Genomic DNA, 24,824 nt, shown 5'->3' on the forward strand with positions numbered 1-24,824 from the left:
CGCCCAACTGGGCACCCTCAGGCCTGTTGTATTAAATTTTGCACGGGTGAGAGCCCGCAGCGCTCCCCATCTGTCCGGCCAAGTAGTTAATGCCATCTGCGGCAAATCTACAAATAAGTCACGTCAAACAAAATGTTATTTATTGCGGAAGCGAGAGACGCTTAAAGAGTTACCGACAGTCAGTGAAATAAGCTAGCTTACTCGTATTTACATTAATAAGCCCATGAACATTAAAAACATAACATCAAACTATACCTAACCTGAGGAGCTCGGTGGCGCAGCGGTTAACGCGCTCGGTCTGCGATTGTTGAAGTAAAGCAACTTTCGCAAAGGCCGGTCATTGGATGGGTGACCACAAAAAAAAATGTTTTCATCTCGAGCTCCTCCGTGCTTCGGAAGGCACGTCAAGCCGTTGGTCCCGGCTGCATTAGCAGTCGTTAATAACCATCAATCCGCACTGGGCCCGCGTGATAGTTTAAGGCCCGATCTCCCTACCCATCCATAGGGAAGGCCCGTGCCCCAGCAGTGGGGACGTTAATGGGCTGATGATGATGATACCTAACCTAGTTTTACACAGACACTACACTATCGTACACGCGCATCAGTGTGTGACATCTGACGCACACACGATTGAAGACTAAAGTAAGGCCGAGGGGGGCTGGTGGGGGGTGGGAGGGGGGCGGAGAGTTGCCGTTCTATAAGTACGTAGTATTGTTCCTTATTTTATGACGAAACATTCTCATTAACGGCGCAGTAGGTAATAATTAGTCAATAAAAAATGAAGCTATTATTTCCGTCCTTAAGTTAGTTATGAACCACTGTCAACGTGGGTGTTCATCGATGCTGGCACATCGCCATTTTATTATCGACCTTCCTATACAAGTAAGTGATTCAAATTGTGAACAAACTTCGTAATATACTTATTATTATCACAAGTACATTTATTAGGAAAGGAATAAATATTATAGTATTACGGAAGAGAATCGGGATTGGAAAGAAACTCGCTAAGTCCGAGGTAAAACGAATTTATTCTCTACATGCGCGGTACAGCACTTGCACAAAGTTACGCGGTTTAACTTCGTCACCGACACTTCACTTATTTCGCACTTTACGCGTCACTTGAACACTACACGGAACACTTCACTAAACACTACACTAAACGCTGCACGTAATTCTGCACTAGACACTGCTTAAGTACAGAGTTTAAGCGGTATTAGTATCACTTCCACTATTTCTTTACTTGTCCACTTCATCTTCTTGCTCTAATCGCTTTAAAAACTCTCCTTGTTATTCCTGCTCCTTTCGTACCCTATGGTTACGTACTAGAATGACTCCTTTCTCGTATAATCTCGGATGGAAACTTCTCGACTATTCCAGTAAAGAACGACAAGTACGGTTCTATGCTCCAGAAAAGGATGCCGCTAAGAGAAAAAGAGAAAGGAGGCTTTTTTTTACTAAGACATTCGATAACTCTCTGGTCGCGGAGTTTGTTTATGTGATGTGACATTGTCAATCCGTCACAGTTTCAAGCAAAATTTAATTTTTATGTAATGATTTTTGATTCTACGTCATTTCGTAGCCGATGGAAAGATCTGTTTTCTTGCAATGTTTCTGCAGACGACACATTAGACAGAGCAAATTAAAAAGAAATTATCAGGAAAGCGCTTTCAACCACATGTGCAAATAATGCAAAGGATTAACAATCTCTGAGAACTTAACTATAATTGTAATTAAATACAAACATTTTATACAAATGGTACAATCCGTTTTCGAGAAAAATTAAATATGCAATGTAAAATATAATAATAATTTGTTTAAAGATAATTAATTACATTAAACAAAATCCCTGGTTATATTATATTTTATAGTCTAAAGCTGTTATTATCGCTGAAATTTCATGGAAGACGATTAATTAGGAATTTATTAGGTAGGTACCCATTTATCTAGTGGGTATTCTTACAATATTATTTTAGTAAATGGTCATCGTGTCCCTAGCGTTATCCCGTTTTCATAGGGACCGCTTATCTAACCTGAAGATTTGACAGGTCTGGTGTTATTTTGGTTTTTTTTTTTCAGTATCTATTTGTAAGTACCAGTTACTATGGTCCTGTCTCCTGTGGTACATCGGCTTGCTTCTCAATCAGGGAACGGCTGTTCGAAGACCCGTACCGGACATGAGTTCATCATCATCATCAATTTAAAAGCCACGCTCTTGTCGGTGTAGCATTTTCCTCCATGCTACTTTTTTAGGGAAAAATAGGGCAGTGGTTTCCCTCTTGCCTTCCAGTACTCTGTCTGACGCAAGTGGGATGGCGCCCAGAGTAGTCTATTACGAGGCCATACTAGGAATCCTGTCCTCCGCCTCTGAATAGTACTGACAGTTACTGCTGCCCTCTATCAGGTGACATGAGTTATTTAAATTCAGTTTTCAGTAACACAGTTGGCTCGACCATTATAGATGGCGATGCGACTCACCACTTATGACGTTATCGAGTTGGAAGTACTAGGTACTATGGCTCTGTCTCCTGTGGTACATCGGCTTGCTTCTCAATGGGGGAACGCCGGTTCGATGACCCGTACCGTACATGAGTTATTTATCTTATCACTAACACACTTGGCTCGACCATTATAGATGGCGATATGGCTCACCACCTATCACGTTGGTGTAACATAAAGCTGGATGATGTATGGGTACTTAGATCATCTTGCCATGGATGTACCCTTGACTATCTCATTGGGATATAGTGGTGAGCGGATGTGTTGTTGTACAGTCATGAGCAATATAATGTACCCACTTTAGGACTCTGTAGCACTAACATATTTGACATTTAGTGAGACTTACAGTTCAATTTGTCAAAAAAGTTAATGTGACATGGTACCAAAGTGTATACATATTAATGCTCGTGACTGTACTGAAAATACAAATTACTTATAAAATAGCTTCCATGAAAAGGAGCTTTGCATTTCAATGCCGCTGTTAAAACTAAAATGCATCTTGCTTTCTTTATTGTAAGAGGCGTGTTTATTGTTATACAATTTGTTATTGTTATTTCTGGAAACGCAAGCAAGACGGTAATAAATACTGAAATTGTTTGTATCTTTATAATAATTAGAGGGAAAATGAAAACACTGATTTACGTTTCACACTTACTTTGCTTCAAATAAGATTGCGAATGAAGAGAATTAATATAATTATCTTTTTTTGACATGACTTATTGTAGATTTGCCGTAAATGGTATTAACTTCTTTGCCGGATGGCATTAAGCACTGGGCCGGAATTGTTACTGACAGGCCCAGTGATTTATAAAAATGACAGTTACAGGCTAAAGCATACGCCTCTGAAAATAAACCTACTTCTTCACAATGTTTTTCTTCACAAGAATACTTTAAATACAATTTGTATTCTGTGATTTCGAGCTCGACACGACGCAAGACGAATTACGCGTCGATTCATAAATATATGAGTGAGTCAAATATTCTTTCTTACCACTTAATCACTTTGTGATCCCTAGTTTGGTTAGGACATTACAGGCTGATCACCTGATTGTCTGAAAGTAAGATGATCCGTGCTTCGGAAAGCACGTTAAGCCGTTGGTCCCGGTTACTATTTACTAATGTAAGTACGTAGTCGTTACATGAGTTTGGCGGCTCAATAATAACCCTGACACAAGGGTTGATGAGGTTGGTAATCCACCTCACAACCCTCACAACAGAAGATACTAACCTGTTTTCCAATTTGACTTATTGACGAATTTTATTTAGAATTACGCAACATTTGACCATGTTTATTGATGATTCATGCCTTTGTATTTTCATGGAAATTTCTCGTTTAAACGTGTTTTAAAAAATGCCTTGGTTGTCATGAATCCTCTTATAATTAGGGACTATATCTGAAGTTGGCCATATATTATCAAGTCCACACTATCAACTAGAACCATGAACATTAGAAGGTGGTATTTAAAGTCAAGTGTGTAACAGGAGACGCATCCTACGTACCATGGTCTTGGGCCTCTGCCAACTGACGTCACTGTGGGGATTTCGAATTTCGAATATCCGAACACGAATATCCGAATAAAATATGGCACTAAGAGTCAGTTAAGATTTACTCTTCTTCTTCTTTTCGTGTGGGTTGTAAATTCGATCTCTTCTTATCGTGTGGTGGAATACCAGTCTCATCAACCCTGGTGTCATAGTTACGATTGAGCCGCCAAAGGCCCCTGACTGATATTGGCTCATGTAAAGATTACTCACTTACATCAGTAAATAGTAACTGAAAAAAAGTAGTAAATAGTAGTAGTTAGTGAATTCGATGACCGAAAAAAAAGTAGCGACTACATACTAGTAGTGAAACAGACGTGTAATTTTTAGACCAATCAGTAAATTTAATACGCATTAGAGATTTTCATGAATGTTTACACAAAAAAAAAATCATCAGTAAACAACTTATTTATATTAAGTGCTTTTCTAGGACCTATAGTGTTTTATTCCAAAAATATTTGAACGGGTTGTATTAATAAGTAACTAACGTAAAAGCTTACTAACTTATTTTTTTATACAAATCATTTCAGATATTTTCGGATACAAGCGGAAATCTCTACGAATCCGGCTATGGCGGTACATAAAACGCTACGCGGCTGTGCTACGACCACAAACCCGTAGACAACCGCTACGGCGTAGACGCGCTACGCTGCCGCGCGAACTTAGATCGTGTGAAAGTGCTTTAGGTACGTGCTTACTTATAACTTAGTTTAAAAATTTATAAGTTGTGACGGGGTAAGTAAGTTGAATTATATTTTATTTTTAAGGAAGGAAACTTTTTAAATTATTTACGGTAAACTAAGTGAGTTGCAACTAGTTTTTTCATACCAAGTTAGTGGTGCGTTTTTCAACAGAAGTTTAATAAGAAACCTCTGATTTAAAATTAAGTAAAATTTCTACAGACTCGATAACAAAAAATATATTGAGAAAAATGGATGAAGCCTATAAAATATAACTAAAAAGTATTATAAATATTAGTTATTTCAAAACATATAACCCTTCTTTTTGCTTCCCCACAGTCGGATAAAAAAACATTGCAAGTCTATTTTCTGGCGCTTTCATTACATAATATAACATAAGCTCACGACTATATCCCAATTGGGGTAGTCAGAAGTATATTGAAGATGAACTAAGTACCCATATCTCACCGAGCTTTCCGTTAGAATATAAACTTGATAGGTGGTGTGCCGTATCACCATAAAAGGTTCAGTACGATCTACTCTGAACCGGCGTGTGTGTATGAAACGATTGATGAATGTGGAGGAAGCAAGAAAAGTGTGACAGCATCAAAAGCAAGGAATTTTCACAGTCTCTCCTTACCTTAGTGGGAAATAGGCGTGAGTTTATTTATGTATGTATGTTTCTATAAAAAAAGGCTCATTTTTCTACTAAAAATTGGCTAAATTTTGTCTGTTTTTGACGAATTGTAGCCCTGTCTACCCCTATGAAGTTTATGGGGAGTTTATGTATGCAAGCTCGTTGCCTAAGTCATCATAAACTTTGGATAAACATAAAAGTTTACCATTTCATGGAAAAGGCGCCCCGATCCGTCGATAGACCATTACAGACGGCGATACGGCTCACCACCTACCACATTGGTCTACAGAAAGCTCAGTAAGGTGTCGGTACTTAGTTCATCTCATCTTGTGATGTATGTACCATTAGAACTACAATCTATTTTTGTAATTAATATAGTTTAGTTTAAGTGTTAATTAATTGTACATAATTTATTTTATTTTGAGTTCTGTTTATTTGTTTTAGTTTTATTTTAATTTTATTTTTGTTTTGTTTCATATTCGAAAGCTCAGTAAGGTGTCGGTACTTAGTTCATCTCATCTTGTGATGTATGTACCATTAGAACTACAATCTATTTTTTTAATAAAATAGTTTAGTTTAAGTGTTAATTAATTGTACATAATTTATTTTATTTTGAGTTCTGTTTATTTGTTTTAGTTTTATTTTAATTTTATTTTTGTTTTGTTTCATATTTTTCAAATATTTTTGTTCTGTAACTGTTTTGTTTATGGTGTAAATAAAGATTATTTACATTTATAAAAATTGTCATTTTATGTGTGTGAGAACATATATAACGCCATTCCGGCCCATATTAAAGAGCTACCCCATCTAAAGTTTCAATCCCGACTCAAAAACTGGTTAAAGGGAAAGCAGTTTTATAGCTTAAGTGAGTTTTTCAGTTTATAAATAGGTTTCTTTTTCTTTTATTTTTTATACAGATAAGTATTTTTCGTAATTATTTTTCAGTATTTTATGTAATTATAATTGTATGTCACAACATGACTAAATGTGCTGAGCGCTACAAGCTTCACTTCCATCGATATACATACCACATTTATGTTTTTTACCACAATATTTTTTTTTTCATTTTATTGCAAATAAATGATGGTGTGACGACCTCAATGCTTATCGCAAGGATTGGCCGGAGATCGCGCAAAGTCGAGAGGAGTGGAAAAATCAAGGGGAGGCCTTTGCCCAGCAGTGGGATCGTATAGGCTAAATAAGATAAGAAATGATTATGAATTATGAATTTAATTTCATATCCCAGTTGGGATATAGTCGTCAGCTTATGATCCGTCGGAGAAATCTAAAGAAAAACCTCATCAAAAGTGTATTTTTGGAATTTCATATTTATATAAAAGGCAAAGAATATAATTATGTTTCCGTTATATATTTTTTCGGGGTGCCTGTTATTTTTGTAATATTTTTCACTTGTTTCTCCCTTGAATTGTTTTCTAAGGAAGTACTTACATAATTTAATTGCTGCAAATGAAGGAACAAATGAATGTTTTATTTTGTCGAGATCTTTATTATTTCTAATTTATTTTGACGGTTTCCCCCTCTTTTGTATTATTTATTCATAACGTAAAATATTTTATTTATAGCACCTACCTTTTATCATATTATATTTCATAATGATAAGTACTAAAATTGATAATATCACAGAAGGCCGATTTCTCTTTGAATTAAATAGCTACAGTTAATTACAATACAAAAACTGTTATTCGCTCAATCACACAAGAAAAACACAAAATAAGTACAATAGGCTTATTGCTTAATAGCATTTTTTTTCCAGGCAACCACTTCAAGGAGAATCAATATTATGAGAATGATATTAGATACCAATAAAATTATCCATCAGAATTAACCCGTTTTTACAGGGTCCGCTTACCTGACCTGAAGATTTGACAGGTCCGGTTTTTCACAGAAACGACTGCCTGTCTGACCTTCCAACGCGCGAAGGGAAAACCAGCCTAATACAGGTTAGGTCACATACGAGATAATCATTTATGATGCAAACATGAATTCCAAACAAATTCGATAATCATTGTTTAAGGCCTGTGCTGGATTCGAACATACGACCTCAAAGTGAGTGGCAAGCGTTCTACCAACTGAGCTACCCAATTCCAGTTAGCAATTATCCTCAATTCATAAATAAGCCTATACATATACGTCCCACTGCTGGGCACAGGCCTCCTCTTTTTGTAGATAAGTAGGTAAAATCTATTTGTGTATTCATTAGTATAATGAAATATAAATAAAACAACATAACCCAAGCCTGGAGCGAAAAATAAAACAAAGATTTTTATTAATCCACAAGATGGGTATTATAGGAATTTTATTTATAAAGCAAACATTAGAGTCTTTGTAGCTTAGTTGAAAGAACGCTTGACTCTGATTATGCGGTCGTAAGTTCAAATTCACCACTGCCCTGATCGACTGTTTTGAAATTGTTATTAAATTCATGTGCTTAACGCTTGTTCCGACTGCAATCAATTCTCGAATTTAAATAATCAAATTCATAATAATATTAAAATGCATCATATCAATTATATTTCTACTCGAGTGAGTAATCGATTTGTAGGTTATTAGTCATAACAACACTGGCCAGAAAAACTTGATGCGGCGCCGCGGCGGGCTGTCATTATGAAAAAACTAAATAATTTTCACAGAACAAATGAATGTGTGTTAAGAGTAGAGAACAGAAAATAGACAATGTCCAGAAATAGATCAGGAAAAAATAACAGTGTGTTTTCAGACATAACAATCAACAACAGTTTTATCATTTTATCACAGATTTATAAATAAATAAATAAATAAACAGTTTTATCAGTCTTTCTGTCGATGCGCAGGAAGAATTATTATATTTTTCTAATTTTCAGTTACCTATGCTGTATTTGTGTAATCCGATGCTGAAATGTTATTGCCAAATAGAACATCAAACAGTAAACAGTAGAACATACAGTAGGTAATATCGCTGTGGAGATTCTATCAGGCAATCAGATGAACAAATTAACTCATTCAGGTGGACAGGGATGGCTGTAAAGAGCGGTTAGAGGCCATTCGCAGGTTTTCACCCAATATTCTAACATTGTGCGTTTTGTACCCTATATTCAGACAGTATGGGCACGTTGCCCATTCGTGGGTATTTTACCCCATAGGTACTATTCATTTAACTAAGTTGTAATGCGATAAAGAATTCAAGTAATTGCGTAGTTTCCTAGATCAAAAATATGATTATTTACGAATTTTAATAAAGAAAAATGTAATAATAAGTTCGAAATTCAGCCACGTTTTTCTATGATGTCACAAGTTTTTTTCATACAAATTTCATAGTAATTTCGTGTGAAAAGTAACTGATTTGACTACAAGGAAAGTACCCTATTCGGGACCGTAAATGATTGTCACTACAACGCTAAAGGAAAACATCGTGAGGAAACCATACCACAGAAATTTTAGGAGCATGTGAAGTGTAATTGGACTGGTTTTTCCTTCTGGCTATATAAACAATATATACATAATAATAATAAAAATCTGTATTGCATAAAATAATGAGAATGGCAAATCGATAATTGCTTCTGTAAAAAACTGGACCTGTCAAATCTTCAGGTTTACCTAAGCGGACACCGTATAGTACGGGACGCTAGGGAGATGATGTCTTGATAAAAGAAAAGAAAATAATATGAAAAAATATACTTTATTTCGGACAATTTTACATCATATTGATGAGGAGACTTTTTTTGGTTATGGTAATAGGTCATGAGGAGACTTAGAAAAATTAAGATGTTGTTATGGACAGTAGTACAACTATTGATATACGGTAAGCTAGTTGCACTCAAAAGACCTCCTAATTACACGTCGTCTCTGTAATAGACCAAAAACACCTACAAAAACATAAATTTTATAATTATGACAACTAGTGGTTCATAATTTCACCACTGTTTACAAATGATTCGCTGGGCTCAGTGACTGAACTTTTGCTCTTTGACTGTACCTTAGTTCGTTAGACTCGACCGTGTTTCCAGTAGTAAAATTAAAAGCTTTTCCTTTACAGCAAAACATTTTAGCTAATCATTTAGTATTTATTACAACTCCCTCAAAACGAAAATTAAGTGAGATTCCAATTTCGAAACTTTAATTTTGATAAATTGAGATATGAATCATTTTGTTTCAAAACTATGACTAATATAGGATTTATTGTGATTACCATTAAAGATTTCGTAATTAAGTAAATTCTGGATGCATATAGACCTATCCGTTGCCATTTTTCAAAATAATTATTACACAAACAATGCAGGTCAATCTACCTATAATATCAACCCTTCTCGTACCTGGTTCAAAGGTGCCCATTATACCGCTCGCCCACTGACCGCTTTTCCGCGCACTAAAAAGCAAGGAAAAAAAAGGCAAACGTTAGATCTCATGTAATTTTCTTCAGTAAAACCTACAGTGGAAACACATTCTAGAAGGACGTAATGTATCGAAGTATTTGGTGTCGGGGCCAATCAGCTCGCGACACCAATAGTTAATACCATCCGAGAAACAGTAACATAACGGCCCTGTAAAGTGCTTGTTCGCGACTATATAGAAGGTAGTCAGAAGTACATCCACCACAAGATAACTGCACCCACACCTCACTAACCTTTCTGTTAGACCAAGGTGATAGGTGGTGAGCCGTATGGCCGTCTATAATGCTGCTCAAGTGCTTTCTCGTTTAATATTTTCAGAATTTAAATGTCCTCAAAAAATGTACACCAATTTTGAATGAATGAAGTTTAACTTTTTAATTAGCTAAAGCTTTATACAAAGTGTTGGAATCCCTCCAGTTTTCAAAAAGTTTGTCAAATAACGCTAAGTGTTTTACTGAATACAATATTTCGTTATTTTCATTTTGGCGTTAGTTTTCACACTAAATGTTGGACAGTTTTGGCTACATTGAGATGAATACCTATTTTGTTTTGATTTCAGTCACCCAACTTTACCAGTTCTCTTGTTTTACTACCGTTTCTGTTGTACAAATTAAGTAAGTACATCCAGTGATCCGTCAGTCCTGATAGAGGCTCAATCCCAACCAAGTTTTCTTAGTTATGTTTAAAAAAAAAAAATATCTTTATTTCGGACATTAATTCATTTGTTAGTACAGTGATGAAGTGTCATCGTCTGAATCTCTTGAGTTGCTTATTATTAGGTATTTTGTGTGTACTATTTATATAAGTAGGTATATATGCTAGGTTATGTATATAGGTTAGGTATATATTATATTTGTAAGTATGTTATATATTTATTTGCATGTATTTGTTGTTAAGTTGTATGCATAGTTTGTACCCGCAATCTTTCAATTTTTTTTTACCTTTTTCCTCACCTTATGGTTGTCTGGAAGAAATCGCTTTAAGCGATAAGGCCGCCATTTGCCATGTACTTAGTTAAGAGACTTTTTGTAATTATTTCTTTTTATTTTGGTGCAATAAAGTGTATTTGTATTTGTGACTTACAAATTTAATTTCAAGTACGGATTGGAATGTATCAAAAAAATAATTCATATATGACCTACTCTTGGTCCCTGAACAGCATACATGAGTCTGGACCCAGTGTTTTATAAACGGGCTGTCAGGCATCTCACTAATCAACTTGAGAATATTTATTTTTTTCTTATTTAGGAATTCTCTAACCGCTTTACAAAACGCAGACTAAAGATAGTACCCGGTTCGGCACCAGGTTTAAACCTAGACTAAATAAATGGGGATGGTAGAGAAGAGGACGACCTAAGAAGTATTCCATTCACGACCCGCAACCTGACCCGTTCCGTATTTCCGTTGTTTTTTTTTTTTTTTTGGGCGCTCTGCCTCATTGTGGCGCGCTGGAGGAGATATTCTATTTATAATAAGCTGGTTTAGTTATTATTAAGAAAATAAATTCATTTGGTTCCATTGCTTGTTTAACTAAAAGTGGCAGAAGTGTACAATATCCGAATTGTTTTTTATACCATTAGCAAGATACAAAAATAATATTACTTAACATTTATTTCAGACAAAAATCGACACATATATATTATACATTCGCGTTCATAATGAGGGGCTTTACAGGCTACGTTCTCCAAAAAATATACAGATAGCGCTAAATGACAATCTCATTATCTAGATTGTCCGAAAGTAAAATGACCTGTGCTTGCTGTCGTACGTAGTTGTAATCGTTACAGGAACCATGTATTTTTTTGACGCTAATAAATTATTGCTGATTAAAATTTGCCGGACAAATGACAGTACAAAATTTAAAACAGCAGACCTGAGGGTGCTCAGGGGTCTGTTTAATAAAACTTACAATTGTAAATTTCAATGACAATTTGATGTACATTGCGGAATTAGTGATCACAAATATTTTGAAGTTTCATATTAGCTACGTAATGAACATCAAATTGTCGTTGTAATTTACAATTGTAAGTTTTATGAAACAGGCCCCAGGTGGGCGCGAACCTCGCCTCAGAGCGTCGTCTCGGAGGATTACGTATTATATTTGTAAGAATTAATCCACCCTAGTGTGTTGGTAGCGATAATCGCTGAATGAGGGAAACCGTCGACCACGCCGGCGTGGTCGGTATTGAGGTCCTGAAGTGTTTGTTATCGCGAGCTTTTTACCGCCTCTACGGCTAGAGTAATCGGGTCGTCAAGATCGTAGAACCACACGATAGAACACATGGACTTGAATTAAATTATTAGATTTTGGCATCACTTATACGTCTTTTTATAGCAAGAGACCATTCAAATAAGGTCTTGCCTGAAGGGCCCCACTATTAACGTACTTACAATGACACAAAAGATCATAATTACCCTGTAATAACCCGAGTCCGAACCACAGAATTATAATAGTATAAACTGGGGATAGCTTAAGACAAAGAGAAGTATTACTACTTGTTAGGGACAGTTGAAACGATCAATCATTTTGATGGAGACACCAGAATTTCATATTAAAGTCTTTATACACATATAATGAGGCCTATCAAATTGACTGCTAATTCTTGTTAGTTATGTAGAGGTTTGTTTTGTTTCTTCGCAATAAAATACGGCGATATATAATCCACTTGAATAAAAATTGCGAAAGAGCACAAGCATAAATCAGTGTCGTAGAGAGAAGAGAGTTTTTTTTACGGCCGAGTTGCCATACATAAAAAATATTTTGAGTTTCGAATTCAAATCGAGTTGATCGAGTGTTTAATGTCGATTTTAGGCGGATTATGCCGAATGGAGTTGTAGGTGGCGCTAATGTGGCTGTCAGGAAAGTTGACAGTGCATGATAACGGCGTGGTCCAGTTGTTGAGCTCACCATCCGGAGGCCCAGGGTTCGAATCCCGGAAGAAGCATGTTACAAAAAACACCGTGATCCATAGTTTGGTTAGGACATTACAGGCTGAACACCTCATTGTCCGAAAGTAAGATGATCCGTGCTTCGGAAGGCACGTTAAGCCGTTGGTCCCGGATACTGCTTACTGATGTAAGTATGTAGTCGTTACATGTCAGGGGCCTTTGACGGCTCAATAATAACCCGGGTTGGTAACAGGTTGGTATTCCACCTCACAACCCACACGATAAGAAGAAGACAGTGCCTGATTTGGCGGCACGCTGCAAAACCGTTTTCTCCAAACTTTATTACGATATTCTTTACGAAATAAGTTCAGTGTTAGTGTTAGCATTAACTATATGCCGACCACGGAATCCTATATCCATAATAATATAATATCGGTCAAGCAGTTTAGAAATTTATTTATTTATTTATTTTACCTAATTTACACCACTATCCAAAACAGACCCAAAGAGCGTGTTAACGCGATAAATTGTTTTTAATGCAGTGTTACAGTAGCAACCCAAAAAGACCGAAGCCTGTGATAGGGTTAGCTACTATAGACGGAAAATTCCATTTGATATTTACTCAGAATGATAGTCTGAGTCATTCCCCTCAGTATTCGTTACGGTGTCACTAACACCCTGTATATATTTACATTTATCTGAATTCGTGATACCCTTGTTTGGAAAACGCGTGCCTTATATCGTAGTGATATGACAGCTGGCGAGAAGTGGTTATATATACTATACACTTCTGCCTACCCATTTGAGGATACAGGCGTTATGATAAGGTCCTGAAGTAAGGACATTGTTACACTTGCAATGCTAAGAGCTAAACTTAACTCCATAATAGCTTTCCTAGATAGATACTATTTCGGTTTAATTAAAATTCTGCTCAAGAGAAGAATTACCTTCAAACACGTTAATGGAAAAAGTTTCTCCGGTTTATGAGGGAAACGATCAAAATTTATTACAAACCGTGATTGTTTAGAATAAAATTACAAAAAAGATGACAAAACCTACCGTGACGTCGGATGCGCAGGAAATTAGTAGACAATCATTTTTGATAGGGTACATAGTTCATCATCTCAGGCCTTTACATCTTTATCAGACGATTCAAACAGCGTTTCTGTGGCAGCTTTTAAAATGGCTGTAAAGTCCAATGCGAGAGCGACAGTAGCGGCCGCACGACTGGCATTGTAGTTGAGGGTTACTAGATGGTACAGGTCGTAAATCGGCCCTCTCACTTCTGTGTCGCCTCTCGCGCTTGTCGGCTAGAATCTGGATTTTTAAACTATTAAGCTGAACTGAAACTGAAAATTTGAGAACGCGATCAGCTGCTTATTGTCTCGAGCTGACAGAGGGAAAATAGTCACTCGAACGGGAAGCGTCGGTTCGAACCCGGTACTAGACTTGCACCAATGGGTTATTAATTTATCTTAACTGCAGATTTAACTAACACAGTTGGCTTGATCATTATAGACGGCTATACGGCTCACCACCTAACACGTTGGTCTAACAGAAAGCTCATTTAGGTGTGGGTACTCAGTTCATCTTGCTATGGATATACTCTGACAGCACCTATTGGGGTGTAGACAGTTGTGAGCTATGTTCCGTGTGACACGGGGATTGTGTTTTATCATGACCATAGACACTATGGACATCCTATTCTGTCAGTCAGAATTTGAGGTAAAAATTTGTGGCCTCTTTTAATAGAAAGAAATCGATAGGATATTTTTCAAAGACGATGTGCATGTAAGGACATCGCATCAAAAATGGCTGCAAAATGGCCCCGATTCCTGCAGACATCTCCTAATATTATTTTAAGTTATAAGTACCCGCCATTTTCTTATCCGCCAAAAAGGAAAGGGACGGATAATTGACAACTGTTAATTTTCAAATGAATTAATAAAACGGGCGAAAAAATAGCATCTCGCTGGTATGCAAACCGTTTGACGTGTGCTGTCAACTAAATTCTATCGGGTTATTGGTCAATATCAAACTTTGGGAGGGTTTTTAAAATGCCTGCCTGAAATTGACGTATGTTTCATAAATTCCTTTCCTTTTCGGCGGATAAGAAAATGACAGATATAACTTAAAATTAGATGGTGTCTACACGAATCAGCACCATTGTCTGCCCATTACCTGTGGCTCTGCCCACTCCTAAATAGATTACGGGTGTGAATTTGTATTTCTATATTCAGTGTTTATTGATCTGTCTATCTGATTGCAAAATACTTATATTAATGACGTATTCACAAACATATTCCCGAACTTTACCATAATACCAATAGTAAATTATATGTCATACGTACATTTCATCATCACCATCATCACCAGCCCATTAACGTCCCCACTGCTGAGGCACGGGCCTTCCCTATGGATGGATAGGGAGATCGGGCCTTAAACCACCATGCGGGCCCAGTGCGGATTGGTGGTTATTAACGACTGCTAATGCAGCCGGGACCAACGGCTTAACGTGCCTTCCGAAGCACGGAGGAGCGCGAGATGAAAACTTATTATTATACGTACATTTATATTAAGCTAAATTACTTGTAAATAAACACAAATATGATAATAATAAATTAAGGCTATTGAAAATGTTAGGCTTGCAAAAACGCGCTACAAAAGATAATTAAGTATTAATTGAAACGCAGTCGTTAATTGCGAAAATTCATTGATAATTAACTGTTCATAATAAATGTATACAAGTGTTAGTGACATCGTACTGAATACTGAGAGGGATGATTCAGACCATGATTCTGAGTAGAATTTTCCGTCTATAAAGTGTTTTTAAATTATTTTCAGTTCCATACTTTTTATATATTCCATTTGATATCAACCCAGAATCATGGCCTGAATCATCCCTCAAAGTTTTCGTTACGATGTCACTAACACCCTATATTCTTGCCGTAATATAATAATAATATTCTTTTTTTATAATTTTATCGTATTTCGACCATCATCTTAGACGGCAATACGGCTTACCACCTACTTATCACGTTGGTCTAACGAAAAGCTCGGTGAAGTGTGGGTACTTAGTTCATCTTGCGATGGACCTACCTCTGCTTGGCAAATGCGATAAGTGTAGCCGTAAGTTTATGTTATGTAGTGTATAATTATTGGAAATGTTTCTAAACTGTAACAATATTTGCATGTTATTGTTGATAGCTGATAAGGAGGGAGTTTTATGAGCATGCATGATCTATTAATGTACCCTTTTCAAAAGCAAATAAAGAGTATTTCTATGGCAAACTTTGACTAATTGTACCACACTCAAGCAAGTTGTCCAATTGTTTTGTAGGTTAGAGCCTTAAGCATTCCTCACTATTTGGCCGAACAAATAGGTCCTACGTTATACCTCGTAGGTCATGGTCCCTATGCCAACGCAGCCACCATCTCACCCTGGCCTACTGAAGTAAGAGGCGTCCATCTCCGCGGCAATTTCCCAATTGGAGAGCAGGGAAGATGACTCTATCCACCCTGGGGCTGGGTTAATGCTCTTGTATGTGACCAAAACTAAAGGCAACTCCTTTTTTATAGCAATTACTCGTGCCGTGTAAAAATCGTGGACATAGATCGAATAATTTCGCATGGACAGGAGGAGGACCTGGTGGCGAAATGGATAACACGCTCGTCCCGGCTCGAGAAGAGAAGCGGGTTCAACTCCTGCCCCGAGTCAGATTTTTTTTCGTTTTTCTCATTGTGAATTTGGTTTTTCTTTTTCTTGGGAAAAGTTTAAAAAAGGGGATTCCATTTTTTATTTTGCTGGCGTTTTAGCGTGAAACATATGTTTAACAAACCGTGTATCTGTCGTTTCTCAAAGGATTCATATTTTGCCTGTTTGTCGTTACACGGCTGGTTTCACTGAGTTACACTGTACGTACATATAAATACAAAAGCCGTAGGCGTCCTGTTATGCTAAAATTACAATTTTATTTGTCAGATTTATCGTAGGAGTTGCCAGAAATACACCTTGGTCGCAAGGGTTTTGACTGGATCAAAGATAAACGAAATGCTAATCTAGAAAGAGCACTTAGTCTAAAATGATCATAAAACAACAGGAAACTGTACCTGTTTAATTATTAATTATATTGGTCTAACATAGACTTTTTTTGCAGCTTCTTTTCTCCGGCTATACAGGTTGTAAGAAGCTGCAGTTTTAGGCGGATAAGACGTTCGTTATGTAAAAATTGTCTATTCAAAGTGTAACTATGTCACCTATTGAATGAAGATATTTTTGAATTTGAATTTGAAAGCTCGGTGAGGTATGGGTACTTAGTTCATCTTGCGACGGATATACCCCTGACTACCCCAATTGGGACATAGTCGTGAGCTTATGTGATACTGTGAGTCTATCCTTTGTTTGGTTAGGACAATGCAAGCTTGAATCACCTGATTGTCTGAAAAAGTATGGTGATTCCGTGCGTCAGAAAGCACATTAAGCCGTAATTCATCAATTCGGAATGAAGCAGTGTGGTGGGTTCGACTATGCTCAGCTTTTGCGTTGGTTGAGGGAAGGGCTCTGCTAAGCAGTGTAATGTATACGTAATTATATAGGCTGTTTATGTTTTATTATAGCTTTTGTGTCACCATAAAAAGCCTTTTTAGGTACCAAATTACTTCTAAGGAAACTAACAGGATCAATAAAAAGGCATATTTATTAGCTGTAACTGTCAATTATTTCTGGCCACCGAGGTGCCAAATAGTGGGCCGGTGTTGCCATAAATACAAATTACGTATGTCGCAAAGTTAGTACCAACAAAGGCAGTAAGAAGCCAAGTTTGTTACAACTATATGTCGACTTTACCTTAACAATACTATTTTTCACTTAGGTAACTTACTGATAGCCTTGGAAGGCACTCCACTTTTGGCCGGACAAATGCCTCATACTAAGAACCAGAAGGAAGTGGAATAACTTACAAATACTACTTAATAACGACTATTTTAAGGGTGTTGGGACCCTCGCACAGCAACAATAGATGGCGAAAGTGTAGCGGTGATTGAAATTATTATTTTTGTCATAGATAAACTAAACTAAACGAGCTCTACACCTTTTTGCGACTACTTGAAGGTCTCCAGAACCTGCAAACAATAAAAAAACATTATAAATCCTTCCTATTTTCTTCAGGTTTACACTGGGTCTGAAGTTATTGTCAAAAGTTTAAACACATAGACAATCATCGTAAGCACATACCTACATATAGACTATGAATACTTTTTTTATTATGCCAGCTGACACTAGTATTTTGAACACAATAATAATAAGTATGAGGAGCTCGGTGGAGCAGCGGTAAACGCGCTCGGTCTGCGATTGTTGAAGTAAAGCAACTTTCGCAGAGGCCGGTCATAGGATGGGTGACCACAAAAAAAAAAGTTTTCATCTCGAGCTCCTCCGTGCTTCGGAAGGTACGTTCAGCCGTTGGTCCCGGCTGCATTAGCAGTCGTTAATAACCACCAATCCGCACTGGGCCCGCGTGGTGGTTTAAGGCCCGATCTCCCTATCGACGTTAATGGGCTGATGATGATGAATAATAAGTACAAATGGGCGCCCTTATTGCTCTGAAGCAATTTCTTCCAAAAAGCTTGAGATGATGATTATGTATGTATGTAAATACCCAGCTGGCATTCAGCCAATCTGAGTCACGACTCGAAGTGAATGACTGGCGTAAAGGCATACTCACACAATTATAGCACTAAAGTTAACGATCACAATAAAACAGATCTGGATTAAAAGATTAAATTCTTCTTCGTCGTTCCCTCACTGCTGAGGATCGCGATCACAAGTTATGGTTTTCCACTCGGTACGGCTATAATATGCTGCGTTGACCGCCCTCTGTATGCTGTTTAGATTACATACTTACATCGCTTTATATGTGGCGTACGTTCTTAAATTATTGCCTTGATGTTTTCAATAAACCGAAACCACGTGAGGAACTTAATCTTGAACAATTTATTGAAATTAAATTTAAACTCTTATTATCAAGTATTAATTGTTTTACAAAACACCCTTTTGTGTATTAATGTGGAAATATTAACTGTGCGTCCATTTTGGATGCTAAGAAGGTAGTCCCCTTGTCTATGATAAGCTTTTTGACGGAACGGGAACGGGACGGTTGCTCTCTTCATTGATTAATCTAAATAATTAATACGAAGTGGTGATTGGTTAATGATCGCATTATGTTAGTCGGAAAACATTCGCGATAGTGTTATTATATCGGTATATTCAATAAACAAAGTGTATCTATCTATTTTCGCTTCGAGCCAACAAGCCGCTTTAAAACTCGAAAGCTTATGCGGACTTTTGAGTTAATTCGTTAGGTTCGGAGTCTGCTCCCAGGGTGGGGGCTTAGGTTTCATCTTTCATCGTCATCACCTTTCATCATTAAGAAGTACGAAGTCCTAACATGGATACCCTTATTTAGCTTGGTCTCAGCCAATTTTTAAATTTATTTTTCTAGATAAAAATGGCAAAATGCCATATTTATAATGCCATAAAACATTATTAACCTGATTTAAAGTTTTATGTTCTGATCTTGCATAAAAGTTAGTGTTCTTTTCAAACCATAAAACACATATAGACAAACTCACGCTGTGATCTCTAATAGGGAGAGCAGAACCACTAGTAATCAAAAGAACTTGAAGACACTTTGGTTACGAAGTCTTAAGATGAATATGATGAACCTTATGGTGACAAGGACAATTGTCCATCATGTATTGATGATGATGATTGTTGTAAGTACTTTTATATTTAGAAACCTAAAATGGACCAGCAGGGCTAACATGCGCGTGATAAAATTATAGATCGATTCGATAATTTTTATCGACTTCGATAAGTTTTTTTTTCCTAACATAAGTCACGTGATTTTGTTCGTATTTTGACAGAACGATGTGACTTATTTGGATTCACATATTAGCACCAATCGACAAACTACATACTTTGGACTTTCCAATCGGCGTTCCCCAAAAACACGATAAATGTCACATACCTCCGTAAATGCATTTCTCGGGAATGTGTGTTTCCACACAATGTTTGATAGTCATTTATGAGCCAAACATGAATTCGAAAACAAATTTGACAATCATTGGTCCTATGCTGGATTCGAACCTGCGACCTCAAAGTGAGAGGCAAGTGTGGGTTTCATCTCGATGTTGATTGTTGTAAGAATTTGTTATGCTCAAATAATCTTTCAAAAGTAAAATTTTATATTTTAATCATTTTCAGTTGAAACACCCTGTTGATACGAACGTCGTCAGAACCCTGAAAGTAATCGAATCATAATCGCACCCTACGTGTCAGCGTATTTTATCTTATCAATAAGGCTTATATGGGGATCTAAGCCTTACTGAGAAGATGAATTAAAAACATTCAAAATCTAATACTTTCATCTCAAAGTGAAGTTTCTTATGTCTATTTAAAATTCGTATGTAGTAGGCAACTTTAGTCAGACTTGCGAAGAGAAGACATTTCAATGGTGGTGGGTGGTGGAGGAAGCAAGAGAAGCGTGTCGGGATCGAAGCAAATGGAATTCTATAGTCCGGTGGGAAATAGGCGTGAGTTTATGTATGTATGTATGTTACCGATGACATGGCAGTTTTAGAAGATGTTACCACACCACACCCCGGGCACTTCATACAAACTACCTCGTTTGACACAGACACTACACATTGATATTATCTTATACCCCGCATCTGTGTGTGTGACGTCTGACACTACACGATTCAAGTCTAAACTGTTCGAGGGGGTGAGGTAAACCTAGCTCAGACGCTGGTGGGGAGGGGAGAGTTGCCATTCTATAAGTAGTATTATTCCTTAATGCCATGGAGTAACTAGTCTAACTATCTCGAATCCCTGGCGTTATCCCGTTCTTCACAGGGTCCGCTTACCTAACCTGACGATTTGACAGGTCAGGTGGAAGTCAGATGAGACTTGCACTTGCAACAGTGCCGAAATATCGGGAGTCCCATATCCCTACTTTAAACGCGGTAAGAACCCGTTATTATGTGTTTTAACAGACGATGAGTTGCGGTGTACAGAAAAACCTGTCGATAGGTTTATGAGACACCGTTTTTGATTGTAAAATGTTTATTATTACTTTAGATAAAAAAAAAAATATAATAAGAACATGTCCACATCTCCACGTCATTTCCACGTTACGTGGACTTGTAGACAGGCCTTAAGTTCGCAGTTACCGTCTTCGATCAACAAAGTTATCAATGAGATGCATCAGGTTTGTATAATAATGTATAATCAATATTGCATAGACAATGGTTACCCCGGTTCCTGACAGTGGCGTGATAGTATCGCTTCTGACTCTTGATACTTACACAATGCTTATTATAAGGTCTAGCAACATGACAGGGTTCTATAATATTGCAGTCTAGATATGCAGATAAAACGTGTACAACATAGAGTCGACTCTCGTTAAGTTTCATTCGTTTATTGTAATTAAATCCATGGTATAAGAAATCAGGTATGTTCAATCCTATGACAAGCCGCCATTGCTAGCCCATGGATGATGTAAGTGTTACCATTAAATTGGTATCTCCAACATTTCAAGGACGTAAATTTTATTATTGAAAATTAACTCAATTACTAACTAATGTATTTAATTACCTATTACTTGTCATATTAAAAAGCATTAAAACTGTAAGTATTTTTTTTTACTAAACGTTCAAAATTTCCTTGCAAAATAAATATAAAAACGTTGGTCATGGGTAATTTATTTTTTTACGAAATGGCAACACGGAGGGATAACGTCAGCTGGGGTAACCTTGAAATGTTAGCTGTCACTTTTGAGCATAGGTACCTGGTCGTCTTATACTATGACTAAATCGAAAATGGTACACGTGACAAAAGTAACAATGAGTGAGGACTCGGCTTTAACGATAAGGCACCGGCAAGATAGATATGGATATGTTTCAATATCGACAACGGTCCTCATTTGCAATATTCCTGTCATTCTCCAAAGAATCGGATGTCAAACAAATGTCTGCAAGGAATATAGGATTCCACGATATCTCGCAAATTGGCCGATGCGATGTTACATTTATGGATAAATGCAAGGAAAATTATAAGTATAAGTAATATTGTGAAATTTGGTAGAAAGTATGTAAGTATGTAGGTCCTTGCTTATTATTCTTTATTCTATTGAATAGACCCATATTCTAAGATTTTAACTCGAAACTTCTTTGACTCGTCTGAGTAAGTGATTTGCAACTATTATTTATAACTGTCATCATCATCTCAGGCCTTTACATCTTTATCAGATGATTCAAACAGCGTTTCTGTGGCAGCTTTTAAAATGGCTGTAAAGTCCAATGCGAGAGCGACAGTAGCGGCCGCACGACTGGCATTGTAGTTGAGGGTTATTAGATGGTATAGGTGGTAAATCGACCCTCTCACTTCTGTGTCGCCTCTCGCGCTTGTCGGCTAGAATCTGGAACCAGGTTTTATCGTGTGCTTTGCACCCATCGGCCAAAGACGTCCTCCACTTATTCCGGTCACTGGGCAGGTCCTCCCATTTATCGGGGCTGATCTTAAAAGCAAGCATGTCACGCTTTGTGCAGTCTAACTGTACATACCTAAATTTATACACAATAAAAATCTTTATCTTTTGCCTCAGCCGAGCATTTTGGTATTTTAATTTAAAATATTTCATCAGCAAGAGCAGCAGTGGTAGCTTAGTTGGTGTTGGTAGAAACGCTCGCCTCTCACTTTGAGGCCGCAGGTTGGAATACAGCACAGGGCTAAACCAATGTACTTATGTCGAATTTATTTTCGAATTCATCTTTGTGCTCCACTATTCCGAGGAGCTCGGTGGCGCAGCGGTAAACGCGCTCGGTCTGCGATTGTTGAAGTTAAGCAACTTTCGCAAAGGCCGGTCATAGGATGGGTGACCACAAAAAGAAATATGTTTTCATCTCGAGCTCCTCCGTGCTTCGGAAGGCACGTTAAGCTGTTGGTCCCGGCTGCATTAGCAGTCGTTAATAACCATCAATCCGCACTGGGCCCGCGTGATGGTTTAAGGCCCGATCTCCCTATCCATCCATAGGGAAGGCCCGTGCCCCAGCAGTGGGGACGTTAATGGGCTGATGATGATGATTCAACCCGTAATCTTCGGCCTTCGGCAATCATTAGGTATTTAGGTCTGTACAATATTACGCGTTTTCTAAATTATTTTGGTTAATAAGTTTGTTGGAGGCGATGTTAGAGCTCAGGTAAATAAAACTCCTTCGAGATGGTGTTAAAATGAACTGTTATGAATTAAAAACTAGGAAATTATTTACCTACATAAGTTAACAAGATAAGAAAACACGTCTCGTCGGCTAAGTCCGTGGCGTAAGGCCCGTAATATTGCCAATGCAAATAATATTAAGTACAGTTAAATATATGACTTTGATGTTGCCAACAAAGTTTAATGTTTTTGTTAGTAAGTATTAGGTTTTCTTAAAGTACAAGCAATCTCAAAAACGACATGCTTCAAACGTTCTTAAGCCCACCTAAATCTACCTATTAGGACTTAAACTAAGTTTATAGGCCTTTGACCTAAACGTTGTCGTTATAACCTGAAATTGAATTTAGTAGCTATAATATACTCAGGTTTACCTTTGCGATGTCCAGTTGACAGTGAAAACTAATTATCGAGGCTTGTGCCAACCAAAAGCTTGGATATTAACGGTGTTACTAGGGAATGCAATCTCGACTCGAGATCGCAAATTCGAGATCCCGCGGGATTTGAAATATCAATCCCACAATATTATATATAATATATTATAATAGTCCATAAAAAAAATGTAAAGTTAGGATGGCTAAACAGGATGAAAACTGCTTTTTTGTGACAGTGAGGTTAATTAAAACAAAATATTTTTTAAAAGATAACAAAAACCTTCTTCAATATTAACATAACATAAAATAACAAATACTTTATTGCACAAACAGGGAAAAAACAAAATACAAAATAAAAGAGAAATAGAATGAGTACAGAGTAAAAAAAGAGTAGAGAAAAGAAAAGTATAGAGTAGTAGTGAGTGTGAGTAGTAGTAGTATGTTATTACTAACTAAATAATTAAGTTTTCTTTGGAAATCAACATAAACAAAAAAGTATAACTCAAGGAGATTCGCCCAATCCCGTCAATCTCGAATGGAATCTCGGCATATCTCGAGATCTCGCGTGATCGGGATCCTGGGAGATTGAGATTGCATTCTCTAGGTGTAACCTTCGCCGAGGGAACATCTACGGCGATTACTATAGTGCAATTCTGTACCTAATGACCATTTCAAATTCAATATACAAGGTTCAAATATTTTAAGAATCACACTGAAATTCGAAAATAACACTTATCACCAATTCAATAAAGTCCTGTGGTACTTGTACCAACGAGTTATTAATTTATCGTAAGTGCAGTTTTTATTAATATTTATAATTGGCTCCACCATTATTTATTTATTTATTACGGACAACTTACGAGCTACACTCTGCACATGCAAAGTTACAAACAATAAAGATAGACGGTGATACGACTCACCACCTTACGCCTTATTGCTGTTTAGCAATAAGGCCGCCTATTGTGCTTATGTTTTATTCGTATGTTTATGTCCTTTATATATTATGTTGTTGTGCAATAAAGTATTATTGATTGATTGATTGGTCTGACCTATCACGTTGGTCTAACAGAAAGCTCGGTGAGGCGTGGGTACCTAGTTCATCTTGCCATGGAAATTGATAGACTGTACCTCTGAGTACCACAAAGGGTGAGAAGGGACAACAAAGTGATCCTATAAGGGTTCCGCTTTCGAGCTACGGAACCCTAAAAATATCATTTTTTTTAACGTGACTTTTTGTAGATTTGCCGCAGATGGCATTAACTACTTGGCCGGACAAATGGGGAGCGCTGAAGGCTCGGTGCAACGTTTAAGACAACAGGCCTGAGGGTGCAAGTTGGGCGCGAACCTTGGCTCAGGGCGTCGTCTGAGAGGAAAAATATTTGAAAGAATTAATCGACTCTAGAGGGTCGATAGCGATAAGCGCTGATTGAGGGAAATCGTCGACCACGCCCCGGCGGGGTCGTTGTCGAGGTCCTGAAGTGTTTGGTGTCACGAGCTGATTGGCTGCCTCTATGGCTAGAACCTGAAAATTATAACAACTATAAGAT

The 24,824-nt window shown here is 37.2% G+C and overlaps 1 protein-coding gene across 1 annotated transcript in view; it reads left to right on the forward strand.

The window, feature by feature from the left end:
- Positions 1 to 4,717: 4,717 nt before the first annotated feature.
- LOC126375804 (FMRFamide-related peptides-like) overlaps positions 4,718 to 24,824 on the forward strand; it is a 42,338-nt gene continuing 22,231 nt past the window's right edge. The window contains exon 1 of the mRNA XM_050022891.1: positions 4,718 to 4,773. The gene's annotated coding sequence lies outside the window, so the exon portion shown is untranslated. The remainder of the gene's footprint in view (positions 4,774 to 24,824) is intronic.

The sequence above is a fragment of the Pectinophora gossypiella genome, chromosome 19 (genome assembly GCF_024362695.1).
Source record: "Pectinophora gossypiella chromosome 19, ilPecGoss1.1, whole genome shotgun sequence".
Lineage (NCBI taxonomy): Eukaryota > Metazoa > Arthropoda > Insecta > Lepidoptera > Gelechiidae > Pectinophora > Pectinophora gossypiella.